The sequence below is a fragment of the Camelina sativa genome, chromosome 15, assembly GCF_030686135.1.
Source record: "Camelina sativa cultivar CO46 ecotype springtype chromosome 15, ASM3068613v1".
Classification (NCBI taxonomy): domain Eukaryota; kingdom Viridiplantae; phylum Streptophyta; class Magnoliopsida; order Brassicales; family Brassicaceae; genus Camelina; species Camelina sativa.
Window position 1 is genome coordinate 29,375,947 of NC_141894.1, and position 17,799 is coordinate 29,393,745.

Sequence of the window (17,799 nt, forward strand, 5' to 3'; positions counted from 1 at the left end):
ATCTAATTTTACTAATTCAATACAGTTCATTTTGGTATCGAAAATCCAAATACCCAAACTCTACATACTTTATGTTGGCCAATGACACAATGATAATACTAGCAAAAACCAGTAGGTTGTATATCATAATTATGATCAGTATGTTGTATATGTAAAATAGATATTTGAAAGAAAAAAAGTTTGCATACATAATACATTTTAAATTTTTAATTAGTATTGTATGGAAAGTGAACAAAAAATTGTTTTTTTGAGTTTTTTTTCTAAGAAAACTAAAATCATAAATTAAAATGTTCTAACCTGTCTTGATAATCTCTATATATCAAGATTTGAATTTCAAACTAGAGATAACGTAAAATAATAACATTTTTTTTTATATAAACAATAATTGTTGTTTTTCCATATGAAATTAAATGTTTATATAATTTACGTGGGCATGTGAGTACGAGGGAGCATCTTCACAATATCGAATGTAAAACTTTTCAAAGGGATCATGTAAAGATTGGAATCTGTTCAAATAAAATAAATTAAACTTTACTTTATCAGAGCGAATTTGGTCCATGAAGGCTATAAACAGAGTCAACAGCAACAACCAATAGCCAGTACGAGTGGCACATGACGAGTTCGATATAGTAAAAAGTTGATCACAATACAAAATTTAAAGAGTGAATTAGGTGGATGACAATATTTAATTGAGAAAATAATTGAGAAAATTAATCATTCATTAACAAAATAATCTTTTCATATAGTTTATTTTCTTTCAAATGCTCTGTATTACATTGTCATTTCAAAGTAATCAAAAACATGATTTTTGTTTATGTAATTGGACCGTATATATATATAAGATCTATTTTAGCTCAAAAAGAAGAATCTTTGATTTCGACTATTACGCCACTATGCACCTTATATCCGAAGTGTTAGATCCAGTGAGGTACGTACGTAACGTATACATTTGTGTTCGGGTATTCTTATATTATTTGCTATAGCCATTTTTTTTGTGGGAGTAAATGTCATTCTGAACAGAATTGTAAGAAGTTTCTCTTTGGTCCTAAAATAAGTAAATAACATTTGAATGCTAGCATCTATTTTTCTTGTCGTTTGTACCAGCTAGTTTGAACGTGATCATAAGACTGAGATTCTTGTATTTTTAGGATTTTTTGTTTTAATATAAGTTTATTCCATATGATATCGATGATTTCTCAATCCCACTTAAAATATTGGATTATAAGATGAAACATGGCTGCATTGTAGCCTTGTAGGACGTACGGTTTTAGATTATCGTCAAATAATTTGTCTGTTTATATGTTTTTATTTATTATGAATATTTTTCTTACTAATAATAACCCATTAATTTTGACCTTCTATTCGAAAAAAATTGTACACATTTTTTTTTTATATACATTTTTCATTACTTTCAGTTTTTAATCTTATGTCATATTTGAAAGTTTTAGAAACACAAATTTCAAATTATTGGCTCATTTGAGCTGATCTTGTAAGCTGTTGGCGAAAAAAAAAAAATCTCAAATTACGTATCAAAAAATATTGTTTTTAAATGAAGTTTCGTTAGATTGTATTTGGTAAGAGTGGAAAAAATCGATATTTATATATGAGAAGTGCTACATATTTCTCTTAAATATAAGAGTGAATGAGTGATGATGATGATGATGATGATGATGATGATGATCATTGAATACAGTGATTTTAGTTTTAGCAAGCCGATGACCTCAAAGGCGTCACGGAGATCAGAGTATTCGAACATTGCGAGTCTTGACTTGCAAGTCTCGACATCTTTTTTTCTTTTCTTTTTGTTGTTAAATGTTTCATCCGATTATTGGTCAAACTCATACAAAAGAGTACAAGAAAATATTTATGAAAAAATACAGTCCATGTTTGTTCTCCTAATGTAATTATTTGTACTTATTTTTTTCATAATAAGTAAATAACCAACACGATTGAAAAAATGGCTACAAATAAAACACAACATGAAAGTAGAGGAATCTACCTACCACGCAAAGTTAGAGAGGTAAACACATTTCTTATATACAAATTTTATGTACGAAGAAAGTTCCATAACTTCTCACCCTCTCGGTAGTCGAAGAATCTGAGGATCGAAAAAATGTTTTAAACAAATAAGCACAAGAAGCGTAAGAAAGGCGCAGAACATCTCTCGAAGATAAGATCCCAAGATTTGGAGAATTAGTCCGATATATTCTCTAACCATGTTCAAAGGTGAAGATTAAAAAGAAGACAAGAACACCTGAATATTCTTTATACAAATGTGCTGCTGCTAGCTAGCTTTTCCCATCTCTAGGTCAGTAATCTCGATGCAAGAACAAAATCCCAAGAGATCAGCGAGATTTTTACACAAGCTTTAGAAGAGAAGAGACTGGACAAAAAGAAAAAAAAAATGGTTAGGTTAGTGAGTAAATCATCTTAATTTTTTTTTAAATAATAATAATAAATGGACCTATCATTGTCAAAGAATGTTATTCCGTGGCACCCACGAATGAAAATGTTTTTGAGGGCTAAAACCTCTGATTATGCCAAAGTACATCTTCTTTAATTAGTACTGTGTGTCGTATGAGATTTTGTCTTATTGTCTAATATTTGGAATCATGTTCTGACGTACAGCTACTAGCTAAAGGCACCAGACATAAATAGGGTTTAATATTCACAAAATCATGGTCCTTTTTTTGTTTTCCTAGAGATGCTCAATATAAACCAGTAAATGTATGATTACCTGAACTTGCTCAATGATCTCGAGACCAATATTGGCATGATTCTCTTTTTGTCACACTCCGGTGATGGAAGAGAGATGAATAAAGACTTAGAGCTGCAATCAGATCGAAAAGACATCTATCAGTGCAAATATGAACTTAGTTAATATTTTTATTTTTCATCCATCACACAAGCTTAACAATTTACCTAAACCTACTAGAGCTATATATAAACCATCATCGGAAAAATAGGACGACGTATATGTTAAACTACGTACTCACTCATATATAAACACCCATATGATCCCTTGTTTTTTCTGGTTAAGGTCTCATTTCAACATGGCTAAGCTCTTTTGTAAAACCATTTTATGTTCTAGCTCACATTTTTGCTGATATTTACAGTTCATAAAAAGAAAGAAAAAAGAATATTACCTGAAGTGGCTCAAAGATCTTGGGACCAAGAATGGCAAGATTCGCTTCTTGTGTCACAGTCCATCGTAGAAAAGACATAAAATTAAACTGCTAATCAAACAATGCAAATAGGAATCCTATAGATATTAAATCAAAATCACACAAGAGAAAATGTTAAAAAAAATATTATTAAACAAAATGCTTATAACAAGCACATGCTTTATGAATAGTATCGGATACGATAGGGGATTAAGTCGCGACACTAATGATGATAAGATCCAAAAATGCTGAAAGGGGTAAGGGAGGGTCCAATAGTTATTGGTAAACTTTTAGGACACTAGCAAGAAAAAGGAAGCCTCCTAATTTCCTTATAGCAATAGTCAAGAGAATCTCATTCCACTTAACTACAAAACCTTTATTATGTCCTTTTAAAGGACTAGACTCTAATGATCATGATCATCATATCAAAGCTTTTGTCCGTTCACTAAAATTTTATGTGGTTGCTAAAAGAATGGTCATTCTAAAAATCTCTCATTTCGAAGTATATATTCTTCCAACTGGCTTATAACCCCACACATTGCTTTTCCCCTCCTACATATAAGGAGCTCCACACTCTCTCAAAACTTAACCAATTCAAATCATCTCTACTCATCATCAATACAACAACCAACCTTATTCTCAATTCCTCATTTTTGATCCACATTTTTACTAATGGCTTCCAATTCAGTCAGCACTTCCCGAAGCTCTAACTCTTCATGGACACCTAAACAGGACAAGAAATTCGAAATGGCGTTGGCTACATATGACCAAGACACTCCTGACCGCTGGCAAAACGTGGCAAAAGCTGTTGGTGGGAAATCAGCTGAGGAGGTAAAGCGACATTACGAATTGCTAATCAGGGATGTGAATGACATTGAGTCTGGACGCTATCCACAACCTAGGTACCGTAACACAAATTGAAGCCATTAATAACATGACTTAAATCAAGAAGAGGACATTTGAGAGAATCTATGAAGAACTAATTAAGAATTCGATGTATTGCTTTTATTGGCTTTGTTTAATTTCAGTTTGGTTTTCGATACTATGTAATAATCTCTCTCAGTTCCATCCTCATTTATATATTTTAGTCAATTTGAGTTCATATAGTAACAGTCTCGGATCATACTCTCAGTTTAATGTATTAAGCATACTAACCAGCCAACACGCCATATTATATTTGGCACCTCAGCTTTCAGCTTAATTCCGAAATCTCTTGGGCATTATCTGATCGAACAATTATAAAAAATGACTGATGGTAAATGGAAGAGGAGAAAGAAGATCATGGATTGTTTCAAAATATAAAAACGAACCAATTGTATTTCGTTAACAATTAATCTTTCGGATTTACACAAACTACATGCACCGAGTAAAGAAGATTTTGAGCGGGAACTTTTTTACATTGAACATTTCAAAATTTCGATTTTCACAAGCAAATAAATTGTAAGACTACAAAATTTGTTTCATTTTCAGTGTATATATTATTCACATGTCTTTTTCATTTAAAAGTAATATATATATATATATATATATATATATATATATATATTTTTTTTAAAAACAATAGAATTCCTTATAATAACTCAAATATTTGTAGTCTATGTTTTGTAATAGAAAAATTATGGACAAAAACTCGAAATGATCAAATGAAAAATAGTACTAACGATGCTTTCGAAATTCGTAATTAAGTCTGTATCTATATATATAAAGTTCACTTTACTCACTCCTGGTGCTGCCACGTCAGCCATATCCTCTTTAATTTTTGTGGGCCTTACAGATTTTAATAAAGCCTTTAAACAATTATACAAATGACAAACTGTTTCACTAGATTTAATCCAAAGTTTGTAGGCCCAGCACTATTTCATCCAAAATCTGTAGGTCCAGTACTATTTCATCCAAAATCTGTAGGTCCAACATTATTTTTAAATCTTGTGGATTCAACCTGATAATATTTCATCCAAAGTTCAGCGGTGTGAATGAAACTCTAATTTTATTATTCAACCATAAAAAATAAAAAAAATAAAAAAAAAAACGAAAGAAAAGAATAGAGCATTTAGCCGATATATATGAAGTAAAACACTGAATTTGGAATAATATTATCACCTATTCGTACCTAAATTTCTTTCATGTATCATTTATGCTTAATTCGTTTACATATATGTGCATCATATGGTTAAGACACATAATTATAAGAGACAAATAAAATATTTTCTTAGCAAGAAGACAAGAACAATGATTAGAATATCCATTGATCTTGTAATTATATATCATCATTTCTAGCTACAAAAACATCCACCTAAGCAATTTTTTTACTTCAAAATAAATTTAAAATATTCATTTAGCGCATATTTATGTTAATTATAATTAATAGAAAGTTTAAATAAAAATATAATTAGTAAAATAAATAAAATGTTAAAATAAAAAAACAATACTATAATTTTTTATTAGTGGTAATAGTATAATTAAAAATTTCTATTAAACTGATCATAATTAAAATTATAAATGTATTATTGAGTTTTAGAATGGAAGTAAATTTTAAATTTATGGTAGAGTAAAAAAAATTATGTAATTGTGTATTATTGAGTTGTGGAATGGAAGTAAAAAATTTAAAGTTATGGTAGAATAAAAAAAAATTGTAATTGTATTTATAAAATTTTAAACAGGAAAACTAAAATTAAAAGTGAAATATTATTTTATAACATGATCAAAAAGGAAAACAAAATTTGATATTTTGTTAATTGAATCAAATGCTTCTAATCCAAATTTAAGTATTGAAAGATAGTAATTAAAGAGAAAATAGTTATAATACATCTTGAAAATCATTTTAAGTCTAATATGTGTTATGTGTGATCCAATAGAAAGTGGAAAAAAGTAGATGCCAAAAGGAGTGCATCATCAATAATGACGAAATAAATTTAAGTTAAAAGTGTTTGAAAATAAATTGGTGGTACTGATTGGTGAACTTAGACAAAGTATTACAAGTGGTACAGCTTTGAATTTTTATCAATCACAAAAACTTTACCAAAAACTTTATTAAAAGCTTTACTCTCAGCTTTTTGGTACAGCTTTCACGTACAGATTTTTTTACATTTTTGCACTATTCCGTAACAGCTTACAGCTTTTCTGTACAGCTTTGGCTACGTTACCAATCAGACACAGTAAAACTTGAAAAGATAATAGGGAATACACAATCACACATGACTAAATTAAAATCTCTGACATCTCATTAATTGTGTGAAACGAATGAGTTTGTAGAAAAATAAATAACATACATTATTAAATAGATTATTAGATTCCAAGTCGGATTTAACAGTTTGGCCATATAATCATGGAAAGTGGGATAAGATATGCACTTTCATGAATTGGTCGTTTATGGTACGTTGCAATTATTTCGATGGGTAAAGCAAGCTCTGTAAAGATGTTATAACGATATGATATTATATTTTACCTTTAAGCAATATTCATGAGATTCGGTATATTCAAATTTATACAGAATAATGTTATGTTAGTATCAACATCTAATCATAAATAATATAAACAATTAGATCAACATCAAAGCCTTTAAAAAATGTTTTTAATGAAATATATGAATAAGAAATAAACTCTCTTAATGATAAAAGATCTTGAAGTAGTTATAAATGTTGTTTATTTTTTCTAATATTACCACATAACATATATTTATAAAGATTTACCCTCAAAACTTTGAATGATTATATTCGAGTTTAAGAATTTATATTAATAGAAAACTATTTAAATTAAAATCCTGCGCTTATGAAGAGAATATCTGATCAATTCTAGATTACTTGAATAGAGATGCTTATGCGGGTATAAATTCTAGTTACTACTAATAAAAGAGACAATTTGAGGCTCCTCAACCTATCTACGTCATCTTCTTAAACTTTTTTCTTAGGCTTCTTAAACTATCACTTAATTTCTACCACGTGTTGTTGATCTTAGGGCTTATCATTTACCTTCGACGCGTCTCTTCGTTTTTAGTTCTAACGCATAAAACAACAAATCATCGTCATTTATTTAGATCTTAATAACCTTCGTCGCCAATCTCCTTCATTGCAAAGGAAGACGGTGTTGTTTGATGTTTCAACTTCGTCAGTCGTTTAAAGGACCTTCCTTCAACCAACACGGGTACTCTTAAAACGAAGGTAAATTCTACATCCTAAATCAATCTGTTCATTTCCTGCAGAATCTCTTTTGTTCTATGACTTTAACTACACAAATCTTTTAGCTAAGCTAACCCTTCGCCTTTTATTTCAGCTATAACTAAAGATGTATCAACAACGATGGGAAGCAAGACGTTGATCGACCTGCTCTAGGTTGCGTCAGACGATGGACATACGGGACACTAAAAGAGTATATGTTTCTCTTATTAGGGCACATCAACTATTACTCCATTTATGCTTTTAACCTTTTTCCCCCTTTCTTCCTTCTCCAGATTCCTAGCTAGATTTGAGTGTATACTTTGGTTTCTTACATTTTGTTGGTGTGGGTAGAAGTTGCTTAAAATTATAAGATTGATTTTCAGTGACAGAGCTCAAGTCATGACTTACAGTTGTAGTGAGTTCTGATCTAGCATTGGAGTCTGTGTGACGAAGAAGATTAGTCAAGCTCCTAGGTTGCATGTCGATAGAGATGAAACAACGGAGGTCTAGCTACGGTGGTGTAAGTGAGTATCCAACATTTTCCTGTAACCGTTCGAATATTGGTGTATCATCTCTGTTTTCGTCTATTCATTACCTGTCAACATTTAGCCTAAACAAATTGAGCAACAAACCGGTATATTCAACTCAAATGGAGTTTCCTTCTCTTTTCTTTTTGCAAAGGCAAAGAAAGGTTAAAAGCATAAACTTATGCAGCGATTATAAGATTCGTTTTTTCTATTCATTCTATAAGTTCATAATCTAAACTAAGTTCACTCTTAATTTAAAATATTTTCAACAAATCTGCAGGAGTTAGTCATATTATATTATGGAAGTTGATGTGTGGAGATGGATCTGGTCCATCTGGAAGAACTAAAGCATGTGTTTGGTATGGAACATGGAAGAAGAACATTATGTTTGTAAATCTGTAAGAAATATAGCTGCTTATATGTTGACGAGAAGTGGGCAAATGATCCTTATTGTTTCATCTTGAAGACAAATAAAATGGTAGAAAATAGTATTGCTAAGATAAAATAGTATCAGTGCAAACAGAACTACTCGTGACAACAACCTTCTTACGCACATCATGAGAATGTATATTTTGTTTCATCGCTACTCTCTTGCTGGCCGTGACTAAGATGTGTACTACAGGTAAATATGGCAATTAAGAAAGGAAAAGTAGGTAGAAGTAGTACTTTTACATCGTTCGCATGCTTGAGGTTTTCTTAAACAAGTGGCACACCTATGAAAAAGATGCAATATTCGTAATTTATTGTTACTCCAGTATCCAGTATCAGCTAAATAATACTAAAGGCAAGAGCATAGAAAATTCATTTGTCAATGTGACTATAACGAATATGTCACATAGGACTATAGGAGCATTTTGTTTCTTCGAATGTCATCACTCGTGGCTTTTTTTTTTGTATTAACTTAAACTTAACATGTTCGTTCTCCTATCTTTGTATACATAATTAGTCATGGAAAATAAGGCAGTTAGGTAGACAACTTAAAATTATATGATCACACTATCGCAGAAACACAAACAACTAAGTTTATTGCAGTAGTCTTAGAAGGATAAATTCATGTTTTATGCTTTATTCTCTGAACAAACAGTCAAACTAAAAGTAATTTAAAACAAAGTTGACTATCATGAAAATTTCAACTAGCCCGAAAAGTCCCTAGTTCTTAAAAAACGACCACGGGAAAACAAACCACTTTTTGGTTGACAACTTAAGAAAAGTAGAAAACTAAAATCCTAAAAGTCTCACATAAACATAGATTAATTAATTTGGAAATTTTAATTAATTGCAACGATTAACTGCATATCAACATAATATCTTTGGGCCGTCTTAGACCACCACATTATTCAAGCCCAAATATTTTTATGACCGTTAGGCGTTAGTGATATTCTTCTTCTAATAAAATAAACGTTTCTCTCTGAAAATCGAAGCAGCCAAGAAAATAAAATTCGAATTTCATTCTCTCTCTCTCTCTCTCTCATGTTCTCGCCCCCAGTTATGTGACTTGATTGATTTAAGGTATGGAAGCAACAATGGAGGAATCAGTCGGTAGTGTTGTGACGACGATGATTGATTATACTGATGATGAGTACTTAGTCCTCGCCGATGGTTCGATTTGATTAACGGAGAGACGGAGGACGAGCGGAGTTCTGGTTTGAATCGGTAGCTGGTAGGTTTCAATTTCGTGGATTTCACAAGAATTAGGAATTTCGTTTCTCTTATTCTATTTTTTCTCCATCGTCGGTGTTTTAGGGTTTAGATCGTAGGGTTTCAGAACGATTTAGGCGTTTTTAGCGGATCTCTGGTTTTGATTTGCTGCGGTGCTTGTAATCTCTCGAGATTCAATAGATTACGCTTTGTGTTGAGTGTTGACTATGTTTCTTTATCTTTTATGCAGCTTCGGGTTCCTAAAATCAAAACAAGGAGATCTAACAACAGGTAGAGAGACCATGTGCAACTCCAATATGATGAATGAGAAGAATAGATGTATCTCCATACTAAGGAACGAATCAACAAGTTGAAGAGCCAAAGAGGTGAATCTCATTGCCAATAGTTTTGACAATTCTCTTAAAACTAAATCAGTACTATTGAAATAGCTTTTAATCGTGCTTTTGATTTGGGACAGGTTAGCTTGAATTTGGTTTGGCTTCGAGGCAATACCGTGTTCAGGCTGGTTAATCCTCTCACCATGTTCCTGATGGTGTAACGTAACAGTTCCAATTCAGGTTCCTGGTCAAGGGCCTGGAAAGCAAATGTCTCGTCTTGTCTTGGTTGAGGTAATTAAAATTACCTTTCTGTATGTCCTTCTCCCTGTCCCTGATGATAGGATGAAATTAAAATAGCCCCAATTTGGTTTAACTCTCGGGTTCCTAGTCACTGAGCTGAAAACAAATGCTTCGGTCAAGGTAATTAAAATTACCTCTCTGAAAATGTCCCTGTCCCTGATGGTAGAATGGAATAAAAAAAGACAGTCCCAATCCTGTCACGGAGATGAAAGCAAATGCCTCGTCTTACCTCTCTGAATGTCCCTTGTCCCTGAAAAGAAAAAGACAGTCCCAATCTCTGAATGTCTCTGTCCCTTAAAAGAAAACAAATGCCTCGGTTAAGGTAATCAAAATTACCTCTCTGAAAATGTCCCTGTCCCTGTCCCTGATGGTAGAATGAAAAAAAAAGACTGTCCCAATCCTGTCAAGTCTTGGGTTCCTAGTCACCGAGCTGAAAGCAAATGCCTCGTCTTGCTTAAGGTAATTAAAATTACCTCTCTGAAAATGTCTTTGTCCCTGATGGTAGAATGAGAAGAAAAAGACAGTCCCAATCCTGTCAAGTCTCGGGTTCCTAGTCACCGAGCTGAAAGCAAATGCCTCGTCTTGTTTAAGGTAATTAAAATTACCTCTCTAAAAATGTCCATGTCCCTGTCCTTGATGGTAAAATGAAAAAAAAAGACAGTCCCAATCCTGTCAAGTCTCGGGTTCTTAGTCACCAAGCTGAAAGCAAATGCCTCGTCTTGCTTAAGGTAATTAAAATTACCTCTCTGAAAATGTCTTTGTCCCTGATGGTAGAATGAGAAGAAAAAGACAGTCCCAATCCTGTCAAGTCTCGGGTTCCTAGTCACCGAGCTGAAAGCAAATACCTCGTCTTAAGGTAATTAAAACTACCTCTCTGAAAATGTCCCTGTCCCTGTCCTTGATGGTAGAATGAAAAAAAAGACAGTCCCAATCCTGTCAAATCTCGGATTCCTAATCACCGAGATGAAAACAAATGCCTCGTCTCGGTCAAGGTAATTAATATTACCTCTCTGAATGTCCCTGTCCCTGTCTCGGTTAAGGTAATCAAAATTACCTGTCTGAACTGAATATCTCATGTCCCTGTCCCTGATGGTAGAATGAAAACAAGACAGTCCCAATCCTGTCAACTCTCGGCTTCCTAGTCACCGAGCTGAAAACAAATGCCTCAGTCTCGGTAAAGGTAATTAAAATTACCTCTCTCAATGTCCCTGTCGCTGATGGTAGAATGAAAAAAGAGACAGTCCCGAGATTTTTAAATTCTCGGGTTTCTAGTCACTCATGTCAAATGAGATTCCCATTGATTTGGGGGGTTTTTGTCATCCGACCCAAAAACAAATGCCTCGACGCTGTCAGTTGTCTTATTGTACATCAAATAAGACTGAGATATCTCGTTGAAGTACATAGATGACGCAAATCAGGTAGTTTCTTAACTCTTTGACTTGCTGAAAATAGCTCTTGAAGATCAATATGCAGAAGTATGCCATTCGTGAAGCATGCATGATCAATCTTACGTACAAATTCGAGGTATGTGGATGTTTATCCTATATATGTGAATTAAGGTATGTGAATTTCTATTTCTTCTGTTTCATATGTTTTATAACTTGATTATGTTTCTTTATACTATTGCTTCTGAGTTTAATCTTCTTCTTTCTTTTCCTGTCGTTTAATAAATTTAATGTTGTGTAGACATTAGAAGTATCAAACAACTTACATAGATCTCTAATTATCATCACATATATTTCTTTGCAGGCAGCTATTCTCCAGTTTACAAGATCATTATAAGAGACTAAGAGTTTCAGGTTATTCTTTTGCACCCTTTCATAAAGTATTTTAGCTTCTTCCTCAAATTTGGAGTCACCAGTCTTTCAATATCATGCATATTACCTTTGCTTAAGTTTCTCACTTGTTCTAAAATAAAGTAGGTATATATCCTTTTAGCATATACTTTGTTCATGAATGAAGATGAATTCATATAGGTCGTTACTGTTGAATCTGGAAAAATAGTAAATCACTTGATCAATTGTATTTTTTTAAATCCCAATCAAATGGTTCAGTTTGAACTTATTTTGTTTTATGGTTCTGGATACTTTCAGTTTGGATATTCATGCTTTCCTTGCAACTTTGTTTCCTATGATTGTTGATGATTTCTTATACTTGGTCTGTAAAATTGACCACTTCTTATTCATGAATCTTTGAGTTTTGTAAATGTTTTGTATCTGGTTTTGATTGAATATGTTTCTTGTTGGTATTCTTGTTATGGTCTTTCCTTGGTTATTTATTTGGGTGTCAGCCACAATTGGATGAAAGCTTAGATGTTTTTATTCCTGTTACGATCATCAACATGTGAAGTTTGCGTTCACGCATTTTCTGAGTCTTATGACTTTGTTTATAATGTCTGTGCTCATTTTTAAAGAGCAGGTTGCTAAAATTTAACGCTTTTGTGTTTGCTATATCAATAGTTATTTTTTATCTAAATTTGTTCTTCAAAGTTCCATGAAAGACTGAGTTGGTGAGAGTAAAAGTCTTGGTTAGAGCAGTATCTTTAGGTGGCTAGACCTAAAATGATGCGACTCATGCGACTCATGTTAACATTATTCATAGAAATTGTCTATTGTAATATTTGGTAGGATCTTGATTCCTTTATACAAAGATCAAAAGCTGCATTTCTTTTCTTTTATTTGTGACATTCAAATTCGTTTAGAAAACCATTCGGCATGTAATGTGAGTGATACAATAGTTATTGTGTGTTTTCGCTTAAGTGTTGCCCAGTACGTAAAACTATGTGACAGCTGAAGTTTGTTTTAGAAAATCGTATACTAGTGTATGCGTACTATATCTGGTTTCACACCATTTATTGAACAATGTCTTCTCTGACTAGTGTAGAATGATTGTTACAATGAGGTTTTCTATGTATGTTTATATCTGATTTCTAGAAAAACTTATGTCTAAGATCTGTCAGGTTTGTCGTAATGCAATTCATTTATTAGATGGATTTATATTGCATTTTTCTCACTGTGGTTTCTTATTCCAGTTACTCATTTGTCTTACACCTTGTTGTTTGTTACTTTCGTGGTTCTCTTACCTTATGCTGCATATATTGTATGCCTTTTTTTTTTTGACATCATGCACTTCTCTGTCTTCTTGTTATTAACTTATGTCCTTTTTGTTGAGTTTTCTCAGTGATGACATGTTTTAGGAAAATTGACCGTCTTGTTTCCTCGTTACGTTGTTTCATATGATTGATGATGGATTATTATAATTATCAAAATTGACCACTTCTACTGTTGAAGCTGAATAAAATGTGTAAATATTATGTATCTTTGAATATGTTTAATGCTACTTTTATAGTTATATGCTTTCTTGTTGCTTTTCTTGTTATGTTTGGACCTTGGTTATTGGGATTCAGCCACAGTTGGATGGAATCGTAGATGTTGTAATCATGTGAAAAGTTTGTCTTCTTCACTCATTTTCTGAGTCTTATGACTCTGTTTCATATCGTTTAGAACAGAGTTAAATAAAAATATGTGGTTTTATATCTTATTCTTAGAGAAGCTTAGGTCTGAGAGTTCTGGTTTTTCGTGATGCGCAGCAATAGTCCTTATGAATTATTAGATGGATTTAAAGTGCATTGCTCTCACTGTGAATTCCTTATTGCTAAGTTACTTCCTCACTCTTCAGTGATGAAGTGTTTTACCATATTTTGATGTCTTAATCCTAGGTATGCTTAATTATGTATACTGTGTATTTATATACAACATCGATTTGTTTTTGTTTTCTTTTTGTTGTCAAAATATATCTCACTTTTTTCATTGGCAAGTTCTTAGCGGCAAGTGTTTGATATACCAGTTTTTTTTAGATTAAACGAGAGCTAGAATCTGAAAATAACAGTAGTGATTCTTTTATTGTAGTCTTCGCATTTTTTCTGTTGGATTTTGTATTTTCTTGAGCTTATATATGTTATCACTTAGCACTATGGCACAATATTTGATAACTGATGAAACCTGACTTTTTAGTTTCATACAGTCAAAGTCTTGATCTCTTTGTGTTTGAGTTTTGTTTTTGTTATCTCTTATGAAGTATCAAATAGATTACTAAGCTAATTTTTGTTGGTATCTAGTCTACAGTTGTTTTATTTATTCGTATACACTATACATGTTTATAGTTAAAGTTAACTTGTTTTGTGCTTAACAATCTGCTTGATGAACTTTTTAGAGTATCATGTGTCTATGCTCTCTGTTTCTCACTCTTTGAATGCTCTTGGCTAAACTATCTTATATAATAAATAAGATTTTCCTAAAGCTTTGCATGAGAATGTGACATTTGGCATTCTAAATAATTGATATGTCTCCACTCATCCTTATTTTAATTATAATTTTGAATATAATCCAATTTCATTTAAAAAAAATTAATAATTTAAAATTATATATTCAGTTTACTATAATTTGCGTTCAGGTTACAAATGGCTATAACCAAATTTTTAAAAAATCTTAACTGTCGGTTAACCACAAATATATACATTAAATATTACTTTTCTTATATAATAAAGTAAGGTTTTCCTTAAGCTTTGCATGAGAATCTGACATTTAGTATTCTACATAATTGACATGTGTCCACTCATCCTTATTTTTATAATTTTGAATATAATCCAATTTCATTTAAAAAAATTAATAATTTAAAATTATCTATTCAGTTTTCTATAATTTGCATTAAATTTTGTGTATAGGTTACAAATGGCTATAACCAAATTTTAAAAAAAATCTTAACTGTTGGTTAACCACAAATATATACATTAAATATTACATTTTAACAAATTTTAAATTGTATTTAAGGTTAACAAATAAAACTCTTATATAATAAAGTAAGGTTTTCCTAAAGTTTTGCATGAGAATATGACATTTGGCATTCTACATAATTAACATGTGTCCACATATCCTTATTTTTATAATTTTGAATATAATCCAATTTCATTAAAAAAATTAATAATTTAAAATTATATATTCAGTTTCCTATAATTTGCATTAAATTTTGTGTATAGGTTACAAATGGCTATAACCAAAAATTTTAAAACATCTTAACTGTCTGTTAACCACAAATATATACATTAAATATTACTTTTTAACAAATTTTAAATTGTATTAAGGTTAACAAACAAAACAGTCAAAATTATTGTCATGCATTAAAATGTTGACTTCATATTTGTTCATATTTTGTTTTTTTTCAGATTTTAAACAAAACAAAATATTTCCAATTGAACTATAAATAAAACACATTTTGTCATATACATTTAACTCACAATTTAATATGAAAGTGAAAAATAAATTTAATTAAACCACAACTAAAACACAATTATATAAGTTAAACTCACACTTTAATATAAAACTGAAAAATTTATTTCCAATGAAACCACAAATAAAATTCATTTACTCATATAAATTTAACTTACACTTTAATATAAAGCTAAGATGAAAATAAAATTATTTACTGTCTCTATTGTCCCTAAAACAAATATTCTCAAAAATATAATGATGGCATTGGCCAATGCATGTCAAATATGGAAACCTTAAAACCCAAAATGAAGAAGAAGAATAAGCCTGTAACATCCGCGAACCGGATTTTGTGATTTTTAAAGGAGTGTCGATCGACACCCTAGTGGCATCGATCGACACCACTAATTTCTGGGTTCGGCCGGTTTGATTAATTGCCGAATTGGTTCGGTTTGGTTCAATTAAATCCCTAAATCGTGTTATAAGCGTCTAAGGACGAGTTTGAGGGTTTTGGGGAGTTCTTTTGGTCGCCGCTTAGTGAGAAAAAGAGAGAGACAGAGAGAAAACGTTCTTGAGATTTTCTGGGCTTGTTCTTGGAGATTTTGGAGAGATCTGAGGCAGTAGAAGTGTTAGCTGTTGCTGGAAACGAAGGGGGAGCTTCTAGGGGTGTTGTTTTCCACGTTCCTCAATTCAATCTTCCTGTTCTTGAGGTGAGTGCTTGACCATGGTTGATCTAAGCATGAGATCTCCTTTGTTTTTGTGTGATTCCTTGTTATTTGTGGTGTTTGCTTGCTTGGGTACATTGTATTTGTGATTTCTAGTGAATTCCGAGATGGTTAGACGTGTTTGGAGTCGATTCTGTGTTGATTGGAATCGGAGTTCGTCGCTGAGTTTCGCGCAGATCGTGTCTGCAGAAGAGGCATCGATCGATACCACTTTTGTGGAGCATCGATCGGCACCGTCTCGAGTAGCATCGATCGGCACCATTCCGGCATCGGTTGACACCAGTTTCTGTAGCATCGGTCGACACCGATTGAGCATCGGTCGACACTAGTACCTGCCGAGTCTTATTTTCCTGGTTTGATATATTGATTGTGTTATTGTTGTTTGTTGACTTGGGAGTCTCATATGCTTGTGTGTATAACCCAGTAGATGGGAGGACGGCCTCACTAAGTATTTATCATAATACTTACGCATCTCAATTGTTGTTTGTGATGTGCAGGTAAAGGCAAAGTGTGATCGTGGAATCAAGGCGATGATGAAGGGATGTTCTAGAGGCTTGATTGATTGTGGTCTAGCTGTTGTTAGGTTGCTAGATTAAGTCATTGGAACATTGTAGGATGTTAGCTTTTGGTTATTTCCTTGTTGGATTATGGTGTTATTGGTTATTGGATTATTTATGTTGGAATTTTATTGGATTAATGGAATTGTTTTATTTGGTTATCCGCGGTTATTGTTTGTTGTTAGGATGTTAGTGGGTATGGGACCACTAGTAATTTAAGGTATATAAAAAAAAAAAATGGGAAGGGTTGTTTCATTTTGGTATCAAAACCTTACGGTTCTACGTCTAGGGTTCATTGTGCTTTTGCTGTTGATGTTTAGGATTCCATGCTATGATTGATTGTGTGAGTCGGTCAATTGAGTGTGGCATGAAGTCCTAGAACATCCTCTTCGAGCCTGTGTTGTGATTCCACGGTAAGTTGTGTTTCTTGTGTATTAGAATTATTGTTTGCTTAGCCTTCCGTTCTTGGATGATACAGATGGTTAGGGGTGAGGATGCTGTTGGTCGGGGGCGTGGTCGTGGTCGGGGTCGGGGACAAGGTCAGGTTCCTGAGGCCAGTGTGAGTGTGACCCAAAGCATGGCCAGTGAGGAGGTGGCGGAGTCACAGGTTCATCCTAGTGTGTCTGGAGACCAGGCTGGTTTGGGTGACGGCAGGGCGGATGGGCCCGGTGTCGGTCACGGTGTTGCCCCGGGTGTGGGGGTTGCAGCGGGAGGTGCTCCAGGCAGAGAGGATGTCTTGATGGACTTGCTAGCTCAGGTTTTGCAGCGACTTCCAGCAGTTGTGCCGCCAGTGGTTGGTGGGCAGGATCCAGTAGTGCCGCCAGTGGTTGGTGGGCAGGATCCGGTAGTGCCGCCCAGGGGTGGTGGGCAGGGTCCAGCGGTGCAGCCTGTGGCGGGTTTGCAGGCAGGTGTACAGCCGGGGGCCGAGGTAGTGGATGCTCAGTATGTGCGGATGATGGAGCAGCTGCGGCATGTGGGAGCAGGGTATTTCTCAGGAGGTACCGATCCGAGTGTAGCGGATGAGTGGAGAGAGCGGATGGAGGATATTTTCCTTTCGCTGAGGTGTCCCGACCGGTACAGGGTGGATCTGGCAGTGTTTTACTTGTCAGGAGATGCTCGGGTGTGGTGGAGG

The 17,799-nt window shown here is 33.3% G+C and overlaps 1 long non-coding RNA gene and 1 pseudogene across 1 annotated transcript; both read left to right on the plus strand.

Moving 5' to 3' along the window:
* The first annotated feature begins 3,691 nt into the window (after window positions 1-3,691).
* Window positions 3,692-4,266, plus strand: LOC104747666 (protein RADIALIS-like 4 pseudogene; annotated as a pseudogene).
* Window positions 4,267-9,262: 4,996 nt separating this feature from the next.
* LOC147927306 (uncharacterized) lies at window positions 9,263-16,828 on the plus strand. Its single transcript, XR_015581791.1, has 4 exons — window positions 9,263-9,505; window positions 9,734-9,869; window positions 9,962-11,920; window positions 16,608-16,828. It is a non-coding gene; the product is annotated as an uncharacterized LOC147927306 (long non-coding RNA).
* The last annotated feature ends 971 nt before the right edge of the window (window positions 16,829-17,799 follow it).